Here is a 13,132-nt window from a genome sequence, read left to right on the forward strand (position 1 = left end):
ATCAAGTGAGTAAAAAAGCAAAAGAAAGCAGGCTTAGTGCTCTACATCTTCATTTCAAGACTTGCCCAAGTATCCCCTTATCTCATAATCTCTTAGTAGAACCTGAAGATGTGTCCTAGCAGGATGCAAGAAACATGTTGCAAGGCCAAGTGCTGAGCACAGCAAGGGTATCAGGAAGGAATCTCTGTGGGGAGAATAAAATCCTGCTTTGTTCATAAAAAGTCTGGTCACTGTCAACAACAGGAGTGCATACAGATCTGTATCCAACAAATACAGCAGTCACCCAAAATGTCTAGACTGATGATGAAGATGCAATGGCATATAGTAAAGTCTCTGTAATTCTCCTATCACAAACCACAGAAATGAGAATATATTTCAACAGTTTTCTTTATAATCAAATAACACACTGGGAACAAGCACTACGCTAGGTATTAAGCATATCTTTTAATGCAAAATAATTCTGCATAGTATAGCTCTTAAAATATTATAATTCTGGTGTGATGATTCAGCTGACAGGGCACTCAGCCTTCCCAGGACATGTCTAATGTGTTCTTTGTTGCTGTTCCCTGGAGATTGGAAATGGCTCAGTAACACTTACAGTTCTGCAGGGCATCTGACTCTCTCTCTTCTTCAACAGGAATATTAAATCTCTGTAACTGAACTGGATGCAAAAGCATTATTTTTCACTTGCAAGATAATATTCCTTTTCTTCCTGTATACAAAACTCAATACTTTATAAGTAAATTTAGGTTTATATCTTTTCTACAAAACAAAGTTAATTAATAAATTGTTAATCCTGCTGGTCATTGTTAGAATGACCAGTTTTGTTCTTGAACAGCAGCTTCCCCATGGCCCACTTGGGACAACAGAGCAAACAGACTGGCACAGCTTATCTCAAAGGTGGATGGGAAAGCACAAATACAAGAGCAAAACTCCACAGCAGAAGCACCTTTTCTGCATATTACAGGAGAATAGAGGCAAGTATCTCTAATTTCCCTGTTATTTGACAGCTAAAAAAATTGGGGAATTTTTTTTTGTTCTGGTCACAAATAAATATTCCAATTCTTTTTTTGCAGATTAACTTGCCATGAAGATTAGAAGTAGAAACAAGACAGACACCGTGTTCAATTCTAATACTTAGCTGAAAAACAAGATGCAGCTCTTTTACTTCCAAACTAGCAGGTATGTGACTCAGAACCAGTGAGTTAAGTTTGAAGTTGTCATAGTGAACTATGCCTTCTTCCTGAACAGTTATAATACATTGAACAGAACAAGGAAGGTAACAAGTGGAATCTGTCTTGAATCTTGTTATACTTTTCAGGCTGAAGAAGCAGTTTCCCAGGACCTCTCTCCATTAAAAAAAAGTAGAACCTCTTAAAAGAAAATCTGTCTCCTTCCAAAAGAGATGCCAGGTATGTCAACAATATCTGGTGTTGTCAGTGATAACTTGAGAGAGATCTGAAATATCAATAGGAGCTCCTCAAGCACACCTGCATAATTTTTTGAAAACAGAGCATGATGAAGCAAAAAGAAACACCACCAATGTTGTTTTAGCCCAGACTTGTCAGATATCCTTATCCCAAATTCAAAAGAAAAGTGGTGGATTTCACAAAATTATAATTAATAAGCCTGTCCCTCCTATAGAATCTTCCACTCAGGCATTTTCACCTTCTGTTGGAAAAAAAATGAGACAGCCACCACTATGAGCCAGTTCTCATTTCAGACCTTCAGCCAGTAATAACTTCCAAAATGTATGCAGGGAGCAGCTCAGTGAAACCTTATAACTCCTCAGGCCCCCACTAATAAGCAACCTGCCAGTCTGCATCAGGGTGGCTTTATCCACAAATTAACACACAGGCTGTTTACCTTCAGATATCCTCAGGTGACCCCACATGGAGACGAGCTGGTTTCACCCTCATAGAATAGCTTCGATATCACGGCTAAGGTAAAGTTGTTGTGTTTTGATTTCCAAGTGTTTGATTTCAGAATAGAATAGCAAAGTGGGAGAAAAGTAGCAAAGTTTTCATTCATGGGCAAAGGTTTGGCCCTAATATGTACCTGCCCTTTATAACCTGTTAGTTTTAAAGATGCTTAATAGTTTATCAGTCTCAGGGTTAAAATAAATCCAGTACTTCCTGGAATTCCTGTGTTATGAAACCTCTTGTTGCACTGTTTGCCTTGACACTGTGGGCACTGACAGCATCCTGCATGCCATCACTGGTAAGGTTTTGGCTGAGTCCACTGGACAAAAGCCAAGAAATAAAACCATGATTTCCAAAGTAGTTTTTTAAAAGAAGAGCTGAATGTCATGAGTAAATGGTTTTCCAAATAAAAGGCAAGAGTTTCTACTATAGTCAAGAACCTTCATTAATGAGATCCAGACAGATTTACTTTTTTTTAAGGCAAAAGATTTTGGGGTTTTGCCATTTAAATCATCAGCTACTGTATAAATTACATCTGTAAGGCCCATTGGCTCCAACCAAAGAGTATTTAAGAGTCTGTCTGACTCTGAGTTATGAAAAGCCTAGGAAGAGGAAGTGGAAAAAAGGAAAAGCTATAGAATATCCATTAGTAAGATGACTAATAGTACTACAAACCTGAGTTCCCATTTCTTTGGCTTCTTTTATGGAGACTTGAAGATAATTGCAGCAAAGGTTCAGGAAGAAAAGCTAAAGGAGAGACAAATACTGCAAAAGGAAGTCATATTTACAAATTCTCAATATGCCTTCAGGTTTATTGTAAAATTATTTATGAGGTGCTTTTTAATATTGAAGTTCTTCATGAGTTCATTGGAGATACAGTCAAGATTAGTAATGAACTAATTGTCATAGGAAAAAATTTATTGCTACCAATCTCCAAAAATCCAGCAGTTTGGCTTCTGTGGGTAAAAGTGAGGTAATGTAGCAAGGTCCTGACTATGAGGAAATACATATGGGTTTTTTAGATCACAGACAAATAAGATTAATGTTATATCCCACACTGTGCTGAAAGGGATATCTTGCCTGGTTAAAAAATATATTTTAAAAACATCTCATTTCCTTGCCTTTTCCTATGTTTTACATTTTTTAAAAAATATAAGTGCTTCCTGTTCCACTAATATAACTTTTCCTTTCACATCGCTTGCATTTTCCTCAGTTTCAGTAATAAATTAGTTAAATTCACTTTTGTTTAAAGCCAGTTTCTCATCCAGATTTCTGTTCAGCAGCATAGTATATTAATATTGAACTCAGTTGCAAGTGAGGGCATAGAGGACAAAATAAAATTTTATTATTATTTATTTAATTGCTAGAAATATTTCTATTGCTTTTTTGTTTTCAAAATCTTGGACCTAGACTTGATAGGATAAATTGGTTTAAACTCAACTTGTAGAAAAATAGAAGATCTTTTAGGATAATGTTTCATTTTGAAACATTTCCTCACTGTTTTGCTGGTTTGGACAACTATACATTGATTTTTTAAGCATCATCTAAAGCAGTTAAACTCATAAGCAAGGCAGATGGATCTGTGTAAAGCAAGAGCCTTCCCCCACTGCTTGCTGTGTCTTCCCCTCAGCCTTTGAAGAACTTTTACAACAAATTTCAGCCCAAAATACAATCCCAAAGCAAATACCAAAAGGTTTAAATAATCACTTCAGGTTTGGTTTGTATGTGTGTTCATTTTAAGCTAGTTTTTCATCTCATCATGAACAGATGGCCTTTTTCATGTTTTGAACATCAGGAATTCAGCAGAAATTAAAACTATATATACATTTTGATTTTTTTTTTATATTTGTAATCCTGTATTTCAGACTCAAAGGGCTTAAATAGCCTTATGAAAGCTTGAGGGCCCCAGCTTTCTTCTGTGATTCACTCAGTTTGAACATCAGAGAGCACCAAGTCAAGACATTCATATAGAAAAGACTGCTGGATAATCCATTACAGATAAGACTTCCCAGTGACATATTCAAGGATGATAAATTGTAGACTGGGGCAAGTAGGAGGGACTTCAGCATAAGGAAAAAATGAATCACTAAAAATGCATTCTGTGGAATTGCCTACTTAGGTAAAGAGACTCTCCAAAACTTCCCACTTCAGTTTGAAATTACCTGGAAATGCAAAGAAATTCCAGGCAATATAGAGTTACAAATTTTCACCTTAGTTACTGCTGCTTGAACAGAAAAGAAGGAAAGAAGGAGGGGAGCTATATACTCTCCTCTAGTGGCCTATAGCACTGTAGGAAACATTTTGATCTAGTTGTAAGATGTCTTTCGTTAGGAATTATTTCAACTTTTAACAGAGCAAGTTGTTTTTCAAAAGCAAAGCTAGTGTTGGTGACCTCCTGCTAGAGCTTTTGCATTTCATCTTCAATGTGAAACAGTCACACTGCAGCACAACCCACGCTGCACCCAGGTGAAGACTTACTCACAAATGCAGCTTTTCTCCTTTCATGCCTGTTTTCAGAGCAGTTCTGTCTAATTTCACCAGGTTTTCTTTTAATCAGGATTGTCTTTTTTGGTTACTTAGAGGAAAATGTTATCCCCAAGCCCCACACTGTAATGCCACAGCTGTCATACCATTAGCTCAGCTTCCAGGACACTGACTACTGACACAACAAACAGGGAAATACCACCCTCCTTCAGTGTGACCAGGAAAATGAGAAAGGTCTGCTTGAATACATTACCTTATGGCAAATTCAGAGAATCTGAATCTCTCTCATGTGCACCAGACCTAACTACTTCCTCATAACTGGAGCAACTTCTTTAGCATTTGGAGAAAATTAAACTAAATACATCTTGCCAATGTCAAATACTCAAAGGACAACTTTTATTTTAATTACTGTAGACACAGAAAAAGGAGGCCTTTAGGGAGGTCTGTCAACTAAGAGCTATATATAACTCTTGAAGAATTCCTTAGTGATTTTCCTGGTCAAACAGATTTCCTTAAAAATACATTTGTTTGATGCATGGCGTAGAATTATTGTAAAATCAAATACTTACTTTTTCAAAAGTCTGATCTGAGTTGTAATGCTAACAGAGCAGATAGTAACCACACATCCATTGCACAATTCAGGTTTGTTGTATTGATCTTAAAAAAATGACTCGGCATTCCAGAGCCCAAGTTTGCATCTATTGAGGAAAGAATGAAGTGTTAACCATTGGAGTTAAAGCTCTTTCTCTCATTGATTTCAGTAAACATTATTCCAGATTCAAAGTCTTTCTATTAAGTTCAGAGCTCTTTCAGTCAGGCTGTGATACCCATTGAAGTCAAAGAACAGCATCTTTTTCAAGATGCCAGTTTCAGTCAAATAGCCCAGCAGACCCTTCTCTAAATTAGCTTTGCAGCATCCGCGCCAGAGAGAGGGCACTGCTCAGCTGTGAGCCATCTGAGAGCTGCTCCACAGCAAGGAAACAACAGACCATGCAAGCAGCATGTAGTCCTCATTTTGTGCTGCTATGGAGGAAGGCATCTTTTATACCTTTCATTTATTTCCACACTTGGATGAATTTATTTCTATCTTAGATTTACATTCCCCTCATTTATTCCTGAATCTCTACATTAAAATGAAAAAGCTTTAGCTGTTTTAGTGCTTAATTTTGTGAAGAGTTGCCCAGTACATATTTACAGAGGTGACATTACTTTTATTTAATGACACAATGCCAATCTGGATCTGTGAATAGACATTCATAGGGATGAATTCAGAGATGATGAGTAACAAACTGAGGAAAAGGAACCACACAGGGTCTCTGTTAAAGTAAATCATAAAAAGAGTGAAGAGAAGAGGAAAAGCAGCTAAGTGACTGGTATGTAACACCTAATCTAAATTACATTTATCTCTCCTTCAGCACACACAAAACTTTTACTAGCTTATTTTTATGGTTACTGAATACCTACATTATTTGAAGTTAGAATTTACTGTGCTGGGCATTAAACCCTAACTAAAGCCTTAAAATAGGCTATATAATAGAATATTTATTAAACTGTAACCTGTACCAATCCTTACACTCCCACTAAATTCATCTCATCGTCTCCCAAGAATACCATGAATGTTTGTCAGCCACAGAAATACATTTTATACACTTGTACTAGAGTAACAGTGGTTAACTATTTATTTTTATTATTATTATTTTTTCTGCTTTGGCTCTGTTTTAAATATTGTGTGTTTGCTCAGCAACTTGGCTTCTGAAACACACAAAAAAATAAATTTACTAATTTCTACATCTATTAAAGTTTTCTGTAACATGCAAAAACCTCAGCACAGTAGCTCTTCATTTGATCTCTTAATGAAAACAGCTCAGTATTAAAGCAACCCAGGGAAAGATAAACTATTACCCTGGAAAAGGTGAATAGGCAAATTAATAAAGCTGAGCTTCATTATCACTTCCCAATTCACTAAAGGAGATCCAGGAGGCCCAGGCTGCAGTGCCACAGCTCTCACCTGCATGGCAGGAGTGGTCATGGCTACATATATGCACCTCAGCTCCTGTGACATTCGTTGGGGCCACCATGCAGCTGCTCAGAGGAGCAGGAACACACAGTCCCTGGCACAGAACCGCATTTTCTCCCTGGGTTCACGCAGTTAACGCACAGAGCAGGGGAGTCAGATGCCTTGGCACTGGGATGGAAATAAACGACTGTGCAGACCGAGTGGAGGGGGTAGGAGTGAAAAAGCATGCTCACCTCAGGCCCCAGTGGCTGTGTAAATCTGTCCCCGCCAGGAGAGCTCCAGAAGGTGCTGGGCACCCGCTGCCTCCCCAGGAGTCAGTGAGAGTTCAGGTGCTTACTATGTCATCAGGCTTGACCTTCAGCTGCGACACTGCCAGGACGTTTGTTTTCCCACAGCAGTGATTGCTTCAGTCAATTATTATTGCCCATCCTGGAGTGCAAATACATAAGGACTTGATTTACAGTGCAAAATATACATCCTGAATTTACTTCCTCTTTTGTTTTTGGACTGCCATAGCATCCCCAGCTTAAAGAGATGACAGCAAATTACTTCGTAGGTAAATATATCTATGTGTAGGGAAGGATAAATATCAGTCATTCAGGTCATCCTGAGATGAATGTTCACTATAGCTCTGGATGCATCATGTCCAACACGACCAGTATTTAAAGTTTTTCCCTTTTTCTTTTAAAAGTGGTATTTTTTTTCTTCACCTTCTGAAGACAAAATCATTAGCAAACTTGTTGATTTGGCAATCTAACCATTAAATCCCATTTAATGCAGATTTAAGATTGTACATTCAGTCCTTTAAGCAATGTTTAGGTATTACCAATATACTGAAAGATAGATGAGACAGCCTCGTGGTAATACAGCTTTTAACCTTTCCTCTCCTCTACCATGACGGGGGAGAATTACAGTAAATGATGGTTACCTTGTCTGCAGTATGGACAATTGATTTGACCTCACTGCATCTGATGCTCTAATGGACTTCATGGCTGGATCCCTGGAGATATAAAATATGTCCAAGTGAATTGGGGCAGGTTAAAGAACGGACCTGCTTTTCATGGCTGGCTCAAGCTATAATACGTCTCCTGGTTGTTCTGAGAAGAAGATTAAAAATGATCAATATCCAAATCATTAAAAAAAAAAAAAGTGTTGGCTTCTGTAAATCTACCTTAGCTATTTTTTTTCTGCTGAATGCTGTGGGGGGAGACTATGTTGATGACAGGAGTTTCTTTAACAAATGTTTGCTCTGTTTACTCTCTTGTAACATGCTCCTTTTTATAATAAGAATTAGACACTCGGATGGCATGAATCAGCATTGCTTTCCTGAAGTCATGCTTGTTTACACCACGAGGAATCTGGCCTTAGTTTTATTTAATATAGATAAAACAAAACAATACTATACTCTTTCCTGGAGCAGAAAATAAAATCAAGGACAGATTTCAGAGAACGATGGCAACTATGATAACTGAATGTCCTGACAGCTCTGCTAGCCATGGTGCCTAGGACAAAAATAAAGGTCTAGTTTAGTGAGGGAAAAACAAAAGGGTTTTCCTTGGCTGCTCTGAGCCCTTCATTTGGCAACACGCAGTTCAACATGTTGTTTTTTCCTTGCCCACCCTCTCACAAATGTGTCTCTGTGCTCTCCCCACCAGCACACAACTGAGCTCGTGGGGAAAACACGCCACTCACACCCTTGGTGCTGCCAGCAGAAAAGCCGGTAACATCCCATGGTTCAGAGATCTTCCTTTCTACACATAGCAGCAACTGGGCCAGGCAACTTCAATGGCATTTTATAGGTATAGATATATAGATATGCATTTACTTAATTATGTGTAAAACTCTTAAGAAGACAGTTTTTAACTGTTCTATAGCTTGCACACATATATTAGGTGATTATTTAGTAAACTTGAAAGCTAGAAGAGCACAAATCTTTAACCTACAAGGTCTGACATTGTTTGAATCTGACATTTTGTTTATTGACAAATAAGCACTAATCCCAAAGTCTGTATTTGATGATGCATTCACACTTCAGTTCCCTAGTTTTGAGCAGTGTCAGAACATAGGCATTGGACTGACCTAGCTCAACTCCATTAGACTGCATGCATGTTGAGAACCTTTTATTAAGAAGAAAAAGGTTCTCAAGAGTCAGGACATTTCCAGAGAAAATTATTGTTTGCATCTACATAACTGACGTGAACAAATTAATGGAATATCCAACAAATAGAAAGTGTTTTACAGTTTTTAATCCAGTTGTTTGTTGAGCAACATTTACCTTTTGTCTTTCACACATTGTTTGTCTAAAACTATGTATGTGTCACAACTGCCCCTGAAAGGAATGTTTATATATCATGATGTCCTGTTCTCCTATGTAAAACAGTAAAGGCATTTTACCAGCCCCTTGCTCAGCTCTCTGGGGTTGTCTCTGCTCTGTAGCTAGGGCTAAGCTGAATGCATAGCATCCATGGGTAGAAGAAGGAACAACTGCTGACCCTCCGATCCAGCTATTCTTGTATCTGGAAATACTGTCAGGTGCTACAAGCATCAAGCCATCTGAAAGGCCAAAGTTGAGCACTACATTATTGGAGTACATGACACCTTATTCTTCAACAATTCTAACAACTTCAAGTCCATCGCTGTCCCTTTATGAACACAGATGTCATTTTGATGGGGGACAGCGAAAATGACAAGAAGGTGACCTATCAGTGAACTCAGGAGCAGGTGAGGCCTGTCAGCTTCTAATTTGAAACTGGTGTCAGTCCTGAGGAATGGCTGGTATAATCACATTGGTAACTGATATCCTATAAACTCTGCAAACATTCTCAGTGCGCCTGTTATGAGTAATATGAAATTAACAATTCGTGTTTATGACACGAGACACCAACTGAATCAAGTAGGTTTCAGTAACTGGATCAGCTCCGTCTGTCTTCCTCAGTAGAACATCAAACTGCCTCTGCCAAAGCCAAATGACTGTGTGCTTATGTTACAATAGGCATTGTATTTATTTTGAAGACAAACTTTTGTAACTAGGTGTAAAGTGAGAACCTAAGAACTACCTCCTAGTTGAAATTATTCCTTTTAAGATTTCTCTCACTTCAGCCCAGCCCTTAAGACATTTGTGATTTTTAAGTTGGAGTTTGGGAGCTAACAAATCACATACTGTATCTCAAATTTTCTGAATAACTTAAGGCAACGCTCTGTGTAACTCTTCTCTCTCAGACATATAAATTACCAGCTGCATGAATACTGCCATTAAGACATGCAGACAAGTGCAAGGGGTGGGGACAGGGCAGGATGCCTGAAAGAGATGGAGTCGCCGGGAAAACAAGACATTTGCTCACTGAGTAATTTATCCTTAATCTGCCTCCACTGTAGCTGAGCAAGAACGAAGACCATGACTTGGCCTGTCATACTTCCTCTTTTCTCTAGCATCAGGGCAGTTTTCTCTGCAAACACAGCCTTTTCTTCCCATGGTGTTTTACCTGTTTGGTTTTTTTATTATTATTAGGTAAAGTCAAAACTGAAGTATGTGAAGCTAAGATTTGAATTAAAATCAGGTTCAAGTACAAACTTAGGCTAAACTGTATTTCTGAATTGAAGACAGCAGAAAAAAAAAAAAAATAAATCTCACAATCTCTCTCACTTATATGTCAGCCCAAATTGGCAGAAATCCTAACCATTCAGTTCCCTTCTTTGTGAAAGTGCTGCCAAGCTTGGCACATATTTTAGAAGAAAGTTTCTTTCCACAGTCTTGCAAAGTTAAAGAAGGATGAGAAAATTGATCCATTGCAATCGTTACAGTGGAATTTTGTTAGTGCCACTAAATAAATGCAGGTCCAAAAAAACCAATTAGCTAGTGGAGCTTGCTTAGCAGTTTAGTACATTTTCACATATGCAATCTACTTGAGCTACTAGCCCACTGTAGTGGTAGGAAAATAACACTTGTTCCCATTTTCCGAGAGAAAACTATGCCCCACATAATGTAATCAAGGCCAGGGACAGCACTACAGTTGCAAGCCAAGCACAGACATCCTTTGCACTCTGGTCCAGCACTGACACATGACACACTCCTTAGCTCAGGTTTCTACCCATTAATGCCACTTAATTAAGAAAAGACAGGTACAACTGCAGTAATTTTTGAGAGAACGTCAGCCCTAGTCACACCAGAAAGACCAGATTACAAAACTCACATTTACTCCAGGTGGATCAGAAAAACATAGGAGCACTTTGTGTTGCTGCTACCTGAATCTCAAGAGCTCATCCTGAGCAGCTTTAAACCTCACTAGAAATAGCCTATGAAAATCAAACATCCAGCACTAATCTTTGCAATACTTCTCCACTACCCAAAAAACATGTCTTGAACCCTGAGACAAAGGCTACAAACTGTGCACACCATTGATGCAGTAACCCGAGACATGTAATACAGCAGCTCACTTGAAATCTGATGGTACAGCACAATTGTTTACTGTTTGGATAAGACACACAAAACCTTGCTAAAAATGACATCCATTCAGAGCTTTTCTAGAACTCAGTGAAATACGTTTTAGTTCTCCTGCTTCCACGGTTATAATGCAACATATGGATTAAATAGAGAGCCTACCTCTGTGGAACAAAGCCCAGTACATGGTTCCTCTGCTTCAAGTCGACACAGAAATGTGGCTGCTGCACAATGCGCCGTTGTGCTGAGGTTGCAGTGGGTTATGCAGGGCATAACTACAGCCAAAGGGGGCCTGGAGCTGGGTTCCTGAAGGCAGGACTGGCCTACCCGTTGGTTGCACAGTGTTGTGCAGTGCTTCTCTGCCAACAGATAAATCAGTTAAATTTTTGGTTACCAGCTGTAAATGTGCATCATCTTTAGATTCCCCAGTAAATCAAGTTTACTTTGTACATTCTCTACCATGGTCATTAGAGCAATACTAAGTTCTAGCATCAGCCCAGAACAGCATAATTTAAAATTATAGCTAAAAACTCATCTTGGCTTCCCTTATGCTGCTCACTGAGCCATCTGCAGAGTCCAGCATATGAACTACAGCAGGCAGGAGTCCAGGTGGTGCCCCTGCTCCTTCTGCTCCTGAGGCTAGAGGAAAACTGACACCATTTAGCGCAGCCCATCACCTAGTGACATTGAACACATCACACTGACCATCAGGAAGTACAGGTGACAGGGAGCTGTGTGGCAGCAATGGTAAGGCACTCTCCATAGACTCGCATGGTGCCTCCAGCAGTTTAGGATTAAGATGTCTCTGTTTTGGTTTGGTGGTGTGTTTTGTGGGGTTTTTTCTGGGTTTGTTTGTTTTTTCACCAGGCAGCCCTTCTGTAGACTAACTTCTGAAGTTTTTTTCACAGTAACCAAAAAAACAAGCAGGAAGGGAAAAAAAAAACACCAAAACCAAACTAGAATCCCTTCTGAAAGAAAGTGGAGAATGGGACTAAGACCTTTGTTGAACGTGTAGACCCTAATCTTGAGACTATTCTCCATATGCAGAAAGGAGTAACAGCACACATCTGTTTTCACGACATAGCTGAGAGTATTTTGAGAACTCAGGTCCTGTACTTCCCCTTGACCTCGCATCACCACTTTCTGTTAATACAATTACTTTTAGGGCCTTCTGGGTTCCCACCAGCTCTAGTTTTGCAGTGAAACAAAATTAGTCCTTTCAGGGCAACCATGGAACTACAGGAAATGCACAGCAAACCACTTAAAAACAGGAGACATGTAGGAGGGGAAAATAAGACTATAAAGAGACATTCCAATGTTTAATTCTGTTCATCTCCATTACATCGGAGTGGGTAGAACAGTGAAGTCTGCATCACAAAAAAGAGTTGCAGCATTTGAGTTTGTCTCCATGTCATGCTAGACAGAGAGCAGCATCACCCCATGGCTCACTACTTGGGAGACAGATACCCATGCACAAGTCTTTTCCTGACCAGCCTGAATCAAGAGTTTAAGCACGACTGGTCGCTGTCTCACCCAGCTGCTATAACTGCTGCTTATGGGCATTTTTCTCCTTGACTCACTGAATTTTCAAATAGCTCTACAAAATGGATTGGCACTAGCAGGATTACTGAGCCCATGAGCCAGTGTTTGGCAAACTGGTCTGCAAAGCAGGTTCAAATCCTTGCCCTTGCCCTGCTTGATTCCCTCTTAGGCTCAGTGACTATTATTTCACAACTCATTGCGTTTGGCTGACTAAAAGGCTCCCACATGCAAGTATCCTAATCACTAAAGAATTCATATATATATATACACACACACACATATACATATATAGGTATGTATATATGCAGAAAGTCAACCCTGTTTGGGAAACATTCCCCTCTAACCAATCCATTTACAATGTAAGTTTAAATTTTGGTGACTCAGTGTTTCCTTAAAAAAAAAAAATTAAAAATGCATGTTTCAGTAAAAACCCTGTAATCAACTTGAACTGAAATGGCACAGTTTCCCCTGCCCTCAGCTGCATTGCAATGTGTGCACAGCCCCAGGGAAAGCTCCAACACTGATGCAGTGACCCAGTGAAAATCCTGGAAGCAGGAAGACAGCATTAAAGACATCCATTAAGTCATGTTTACATATGCTGCTGAGGTGAATTATAAAACTCCCCAGAAGTATTTGCAATCTGATGGCTCAGGAAAACCATCTGGGAATTGTACCTCAGACATAAGATGATATGCCAGTAACAAAATTAGTGGTTGGATCTTACCCCCG

The 13,132-nt window shown here is 39.1% G+C and overlaps 1 long non-coding RNA gene across 2 annotated transcripts; it reads right to left on the reverse strand.

The window, feature by feature from the left end:
• Positions 1-424: 424 nt before the first annotated feature.
• On the reverse strand, positions 425-11,215 carry LOC127387119 (uncharacterized). Of its 2 annotated transcripts, none has more exons than XR_007890053.1 (6): positions 11,024-11,215; positions 7,352-7,423; positions 6,657-6,852; positions 4,976-5,104; positions 2,598-2,669; positions 425-661 (listed from the first exon to the last, which is right to left on the reverse strand). It is a non-coding gene; the product is annotated as an uncharacterized LOC127387119 (long non-coding RNA). The 2 variants fall into 2 exon arrangements; XR_007890052.1 differs by having other exon boundaries at positions 2,598-2,687.
• Between the last annotated feature and the right edge of the window lie 1,917 nt (positions 11,216-13,132).

This window comes from Apus apus, chromosome 7 (genome assembly GCF_020740795.1).
Source record: "Apus apus isolate bApuApu2 chromosome 7, bApuApu2.pri.cur, whole genome shotgun sequence".
In the NCBI taxonomy this organism is placed as follows: Eukaryota; Metazoa; Chordata; class Aves; order Apodiformes; family Apodidae; genus Apus; species Apus apus.